Below are 7,671 nucleotides of genomic sequence, written 5' to 3' on the forward strand. Positions count from 1 at the left end.
GACAAACAAACAAACAAACAAACAAACAAACAAACAAACAAACAAACAAACGTGGAAGAGGGAGCAAGCTTGCTTTCTGCTGCTCCAGAGACTGGGACAAGGAGTAATGTTAAGGTACAGAAAAAGAGTTTCCATCTAAACATTAGGAACAGCTTCCTGAAGTCAGGGCTGTTCGACAGTGGAATTCACTGCCTCAGAGAGTGGTGGAGTCTCCTTCTTTGGAGGTTTTTAAAGAGAGGCTGGATGGCCATCTCTCGGAAGTGCTTTGATTGTGTGTTTGTCCATGGCAGGGGATTGGACTTGATGGCCCTGGTGGTCTCTTCCAACTGATTCAATCATTCTAATTGTCCGTATGCTGCTAAGCCTAAATGAGTTGTGTGTGCATATTACAGCATAATAAATTCTCCAGAATGCTATGCTTGATATTCTAATCACAGTATTAAATGTAATTAGCATTTCCTTTTAGGTTCAGGGTTGGGTTACCACTACGCAGCAGTGGCGTAGGAGGTTAAGAGTTCGTATATCTAATCTGGAGGAACCGGGTTTGATTCCTCGCTCTGCCACCTGAACTGTGGAGGCTTATCTGGGGAATTCAGATTAGCCTGTACACTCCCACACATGCCAGCTGGGTGAGCTTGGGCTAGTCACAGCTTCTCGGAGCTCTCTCAGCCCCACCTACCTCACAGGGTGTTTGTTGTGAGGGGGGAAGGCAAGGAGATTGTAAGCCCCTTTGAGTCTCCTGCAGGAGAGAAAGGGGGGGATATAAATCCAAACTCCTCCTCCTCCTCCTCCTCCTCCTCCTCCTCCTCCTCCTCGACTTGACTTAAGGAGCCGGGTATGATTAGTTTGGTGAAGAGAAAGTTAAGAGGTGACATGATAGCCATGTTTAGATATTTGAAGGATGTCATGTTGGTGAGGGAGCAAGCTTGTTTTCTGCTGCTCCAGAGACTGGGACCAGGAGTCATGGGTTCAAGGGGAAGGAAAAGAGATTCCACCTAAACGTCAGGAAAAAACTTCCTGACCGTCAGGGCTGTTCAACAGTGGAATGGCCTACCTCAGAGTGTGGCGGAGTCTCCTTCTTTGAAGGTCTTTAGAGAGAGGCTGGATGGCCCTCTGTCAGGAGTGCTTTGATTGATGGTTCCTACATTGCAGGGGTTGGACTTGAAGTCCCTTGGGGTCCCTTAGGGAGCAGCAGTGGCGTAGGAGGTTAAGAGCTCATGTATCTAATCTGGAGGAACTGGGTTTGATTCCCAGCTCTGCCGCCTGAGCTGTGGAGGCTTATCTGGGGAATTCAGATTAGCCTGTACACTCCCACACATGCCAGCTGGGTGACCTTGGTCTAGTCACAGCTTCTCGGAGCTCTCTCAGCCCCACCTACCTCACAGGGTGTTTGTTGTGAGGGGGGAAGGGCAAGGAGATTGTAAGCCCCTTTGAGTCTCCTGAAGGAGAGAAAGGGGGGATATAAATCCAAACTCCTCCTCCTCCTGCTCCTCCTCCTGCTCCTGCTCCTGCTCCTGCTCCTGCTCCTCCTCCTCCTCCTCTTCTTCTTCTTCTTCTTCTTCTTCTTCTTCTTCTTCTTCTTCTTCTTCTTCTTCTTCTTCTTCTTCTTCTTCTTCTTCTTCTTCTTCTTCTTCTTCTTCTTCTTCTTCTTCTTCTTCTTCTTCTTCTTCTTCTTCTTCTTCTTCTTCTTCTTCTTCTTCTTCTTCTTCTTCTTCTTCTTCTTCCAACTCTATGATTCTATTCTATGATTTTTGCCAGTCTCAATCTCCTTCTGATGTCTTGATTGCAGTCTCCCTTTGGATTGACGAGGGTGCCCAGGAATAGAAAATCTTGCACACATCTCAAAAAGGATATCGAAGAGATAGAAAAAGGGCAGAGAAGGGCAACGAGGATGATTGAAGGATTGGAGCAACTTCCTTATGAGGAGAGGCTGCAGTGTTTGGGACTCTTTAGTTTGGAGAGGAGACGTCTGAGGGGGGATATGATTGAAGTCTATAAAATTATGCATGGGGTAAAAAATGTTGACAGAGAGAAATTTTTATCTCTTTCTCACAATACTAGAACCAGGGGGCATCCATTGAAAATGCTGGGGGGAAGAATTAGGACTAATAAAAGGAAACACTTCTTCACGCAACGTGTGATTGGTGTTCTTCTTCTTCTTCTTCTTCTTCTTCTTCTTCTTCTTCTTCTTCTTCCAACTCTATGGCTCATTCCGCACATACAGAATGATGCACTTTCAAACTGCTTTCAGTGCTCTTTGAAGCTGTGCGGAATGGCAAAATCCACTTGCAAACAGTTGTGAAAGTGGTTTGAAAACGCATTATTTTGCCTGTGCGGAAGGGGCCTATGATTCTATTCTATGATTTTTGCCAGTCTCAATCTCCTTCTGATGTCTTGATCGCAGTTTCCCTTTTGGTTGACGAGGGCGCCCAGGAATAGAAAATCTTGCACAATTCCAAAGTCTTCCTGGTCAACCTGAAAGTTGCTGCTTTCGCTGGAAACATGTTGGTGGAAACTGTTGTGGCATGCTGCTTTGCCCATGCACTAATTTGCATAGCTGGAGCACATGACCCAAAGACCCCTGACCCCGTTTAAGGGATGAAAGAAGTGGGCGCATAATTCTGCAATCTCTCCGCATTCCATCTGAAGAACGCTGATAAGTTCAGGCCTTCTTCTTTCAAGGAGATGAGCTCACGATTACCATTATTATTTCAGGTCTGGGTAATTGTATGGTCAACGGGTTTTTGTAAAGCAGTGATTTCAGACCTAGAGTTTCATTACCACATCAATGTACCCTGCGAAGCTCAGAATTAAAGTATGGCAAGAACAGTGGTGGGTGAACGCCCCTGAACTCGATTCAGCATGGGGTCAGTAATTATGAACATAATTAGAAAGGGGGAAAAAAGTATTTTGATTTCCAAATTAATATGAATACATTAAGCACTTGGGCATCTGGAGGAAGTATTTCTCTTTCTCTCCTGACCATGAACATAAAATCGAGAGAAGGTGGGAGAGAAAAAAAGAGAAGGTAACAGGATTTTTGGCTTTATAGATTGGGAACAGAGGTGGGATCCAGCAGGTTCTCACCAGTTCCCGAGAGTGGGTTACTAATTATTGGTGTGTGCCGAGAGGGGATTACTAATCGGGTCTGCTTTTCTGTTAGAAATTCCATTAGGTCCAAAAATCATAAAGTCCTGTTGTCTCCTATGTGGCTGGTTAGCGAAGGTAGAAAACGGGATAATTCTCCCCGTTGGGCTGTTTTAAAAACATGTTTTAGAAATATGGTAAAGTTCCTGGTTTAAGGAAAGTATCCTTCTTTTGATTTCTAGAAACAACATTAAGTATTTGAAAGTATTAAGTATTTGACAGGCAGTCAATTAGAGGAGAAGTAGTTGTTTCTGTTGGCAGTAGACGATAGAACTTGCTATAATGAGTTTGAATTATGGACAGAAAGATGCCAGCTGGAAATTAGGAACTTTTTTTTGACAGTAAGAGTTTTTTACAGTAACAGAGAAATTATTAATGCCCCGCCCCCGGAATGCCCGGTCACGCCCCCGTCGTGCCCCGCCCAGCCCCATTGGCGCTACGCCACTGTTTGAATCCCACCACCATGGGAACCTGTTACTAAAATTTTTGGATCCCACCACTGATTGGGAAGCGTTGTTCAGTTTCTCCAGGGATCTCTTGGGTTGTGTGTGTATGTGAGTTAAATACAGCCAAGTTGTTTCTGAATCGTATTGACCCTATGAATTAATGTATTCCAAAATATTCTGTTGTCGCCAACCATGCTCAGGTCTCCAGACAGAGGCCTGTAGCCTCCTTTATAGAGTCAATCCATCTCGGGTCATGCTCTTGTAACCTCAGCTTGTGGGTTCTGTGGGGCAGAACTTGGAATGAGTTTGCAACAACAATTTTTAAAAACAAAACGGTTTACTTTCTTAACATATAACATCAACATTTAACATCACACTTCAAGGTCCTGTTCAGGTTGCATTTTCAAGTCCTTCTAGTTACAGTCTACTGATACTGCCAAGTCCAATTCTTCTTTGCAAGTGGGTTGGCTCCTGAAGACTCCAAGGGCTTGATGAACAGGATTCAACATGATGGAGGTTTCCAGGAGAACTCTCACCCATTACAAACACAAAAAGAAACCCTGAAACAATAAACTCCAACATTTACAACATAGCAAAAACAAACAACTACCTTCCCACTAGTTCCCAACAACATTGCAGTTACCTTAACAAGGTGTTAAGGGCTTATACAAATCAAGGTCTGAGTCTGGTAGCCTTGTCTCCTCCAAACTAACATGAGATCTGCAGCCTTCTGCTGCTTTGAGTCTCCACCCCTTTTGGGTCAACCCATTCTGAGCATGGGGGTTACACTCTTTCCCTACATCTTCAGCTTTTCCTGGGTTTATTGTCTTTTCCATGGTCTGTTGTCTTCTCATAATGTGACCAAAGTATGATACTCAATTCAGTCATTTTAGCTTCTGGGAAGAGTTCAGACTTCATTTGATCCATAACACACTGCTTTGTCTTTAGGTGGTCCACAGTATCCATAATACTCTCCTCCAACATCATAGAATTATAGGTTCATTCTGCTCATGCAGAATAATGCACTTTCAAACAGCTTTCAATGCTCTTTGAAGCTGTGCAGAATAGCAAAATCCACTTGCAAACAGTTGTGAAATCCAAACTCTTCTTCTTCTATGCAGAATGTCTGGAGAAACACGCAGAAGGAACATCTGTCTTGGGTCCAGGTAGAGTTGCCAACTCCAGATAGGGTATTACTGGGGATTTGGAGGCAGATTCTGGAGAGGGTGGGGCTTGTGGAAGTGAGTTACACCACTTGCGTGGCATTTTATCATTTTTGCCAGGCAACACAACTGAAGAAGAAGAAGAGGAGGAGGAGTTTGGATTTATATCCCCCCTTTCTCTCCTGCAGGAGACTCAAAGGGGCTGACAATCTCCTTGCCCTTCCCCCCTCACAACAAACACCCTGTGAGGTGGGTGGGGCTGAGAGAGCTCCGAGAAGCTGTGACTAGCCCAAGGTCACCCAGCTGGCATGTGTGGGAGTGCACAGGCTAATCTGAATCCCCCAGATAAGCCTCCACAGCTCAGGCGGCAGAGCTGGGAATCAAACCCGGTTCCTCCAGATTAGATACACGAGCTCTTAACCTCCGACGGCACTGCTGCTGTTAGTGGCACGTTATCTTGAGGGGGTGAGTCCTGTATATGGTAGGCCCCAACATTCTGGACCTTGGCTGCCAGCTCCCTGCCGTTGTGCTAGACGTTCTCTGAAAAATCCCACGTGCGTGTGTGTGCGTGTGTGTGCGTGTGTGTGTGCGAGAGCAACTGTCGTGCATGATGAATTAGTTGCCTTTGCCTCCAATTGTCAAGGATTGGCTCCCATTGTCTTTTCATTAGAGAGGCTTGTAATCAGGCTGAGTACTGAGCAGCGTTTCCCCACTGACTGAACAGCTAAGTCAGGGTTGTGTTTGCAGCCCTTGTTGTGGGGACAGTGATGAATGGGATGCTGAACGAAGGCCAGGCTCTCGGGGGCCGGCTTGCCTACGTCGCCGAGGGAGCTTGCCTTTCGTGAGTCTCCCGTCCTCCTCTCTGTGAAGCACGCCCGAGGAGAAATCAAAGCACCGTTTTCTAAGCCAATAAGGGAAGCCACTAACCGCATCTTTTGTATTTGGATGGGAAGGTTAGATAGAGATGTAAATATATATATATATGAATACTGTATTATATTAAGAGATATATAGGTGAAAATTATGGTAAGTTAAGATAGGAAGACATATAAGGGATATTCGAGGAGGTTATTTTTCTTTTTTAGAGATAGAAGCCATAAGTATATGATTGCTTTTTCTTTCAAAATGTAGAACGACAGATAACAACAACAACGTACTGGACGAAGATAAAGTCAACAGAGTTCACTTGTGAAGTCACTTTGGTTTAACGAGATGAGAATCATTTTGTATAAATTGAATGAGGAATCGTGTTGGACTGCAGGAAAGATGCTAGACAATAAGTCTCTTATTTTCTTTTCTTTTCTTTTCTTGCTTTTCATTGTTATTTACTGTAATATGTTTGTACAATATGTATTTATTTTAACTTTAATAAAATTTTCTAATTTTTTTAAAAAATAAGGGAAGCCACTGGGAAACTCAAAGAGCTGCGTGGGTTTAAGGTCAGTGAAGACAATGGAAACCCCAGGCCGGTCTTGGGGACACTGCTCAGTGGTGAAGATTCTGCTTGACGTGCAGAAGGCGCCAGGTTCAATCCCGGCCATCTCTAGGAGGAAGTGATGAGAAAGATCTCAGCCTAAGGCCCTGGAGAACCCCACCCTACCCACCTCGGTGGACTAATGGTCTAGTTCAGTATCAGTCAGCTTCAACGTGTGATTAGTGTTTGGAATATGCTGCCGCAGGAGGTGGTGATGGCCACTAACCTGGATAGCTTTAAAGGGGGCTTGGACAGATTTATGGAGGAGAAGTTGATCTATGGCGACCAATCTTGATCCTCCTTGATCTGAGATTGCAAATGCCTTAGCAGACCAGGTGCTTGGGAGCAGCAGCCACAGAAGGCCATTGCTTTCACCTCCTGCATGTGAGCTCCCAAAGGCACCTGGTGGGCCACTGCGAGTAGCAGAGTGCTGGACTAGATGGACTCTGGTCTGATCCAGCTGGCTTGTTCTTATGTTCTTATGTTCACGGGTCAAATATGTTCCCCACATTCCCAACTCAGTAGAGCTACATCTGATGTGAGAATAGAGTTTCCAAACCATGAGAAGACAACTGGAGAGAACTTGGTGGGTGACCACATGGGGAAAACCACCATTTCTGTTCTAATAAAATCTGAGTAGCTTCAAGAATCAGTGATTTCTCCCAGAAGTGATGTCACAGCACATGTGAGAAACCTGGCAACTCTATGTGAGAAGCACTGCCGGCAAATCCGCCCCGTGTTTGGTAGCCAAGTGTTTTCACACTGAAACCCCCTTAGATTTTTCCACATACCACTATCATAATCTACATGAAGAAGAAGAAGAAGAAGGCTGTCTTATATTCAACTCTAAAGTTCTTATCTTATTAGGGTTCAGTCCACAGGAGCTTTGGTTATGTGTGGATGTAATCCCCATGCTCAGAATGGGTTGACCCAGTAAAAGGTGGAGACTCAAAGCAGCAGAAGGCTGCAGAGCTCATGTAGTTTGGAGGAGACAAGGCTACCAGACTCAGACCTTGATTTGTATAAGCCCTTAACACCTTGTTAAGGTAAATGCAATGTTGTTGGGAACTAGTGGGAAGGTAGTTGTTTATTTTTGCTATGTTGTAAATGTTGGAGTTTATTGTTTCAGGGTTTCTTTTTGTGGTTGTAATGGGTGAGAGTTCTCCTGGAAACCTTCATCCTGTTGAATCCTGTTCATCAAGCCCTGGGAGTCTTCAAGAGCCGACCCTCTTGCAAAGAAGAATTGGACTCGGCAGTATCACTAGACTGTAAATATAAGGATTTGAAAATGCAACCTGAACAGGACCTTGAAGTTTGATGTTAAATGTTGATGTTATAAGTTATATGTTAAGAAAGTAAATCATTTTGTTTTTAAAATTTGTTGTTGCAAACTCATTCCAAGTTCTGCCCCACAGAACCCACAGATAGAGGTTACACGCAC

Source organism: Sphaerodactylus townsendi, linkage group LG09 (assembly GCF_021028975.2).
Source record: "Sphaerodactylus townsendi isolate TG3544 linkage group LG09, MPM_Stown_v2.3, whole genome shotgun sequence".
Classification (NCBI taxonomy): Eukaryota; Metazoa; Chordata; class Lepidosauria; order Squamata; family Sphaerodactylidae; genus Sphaerodactylus; species Sphaerodactylus townsendi.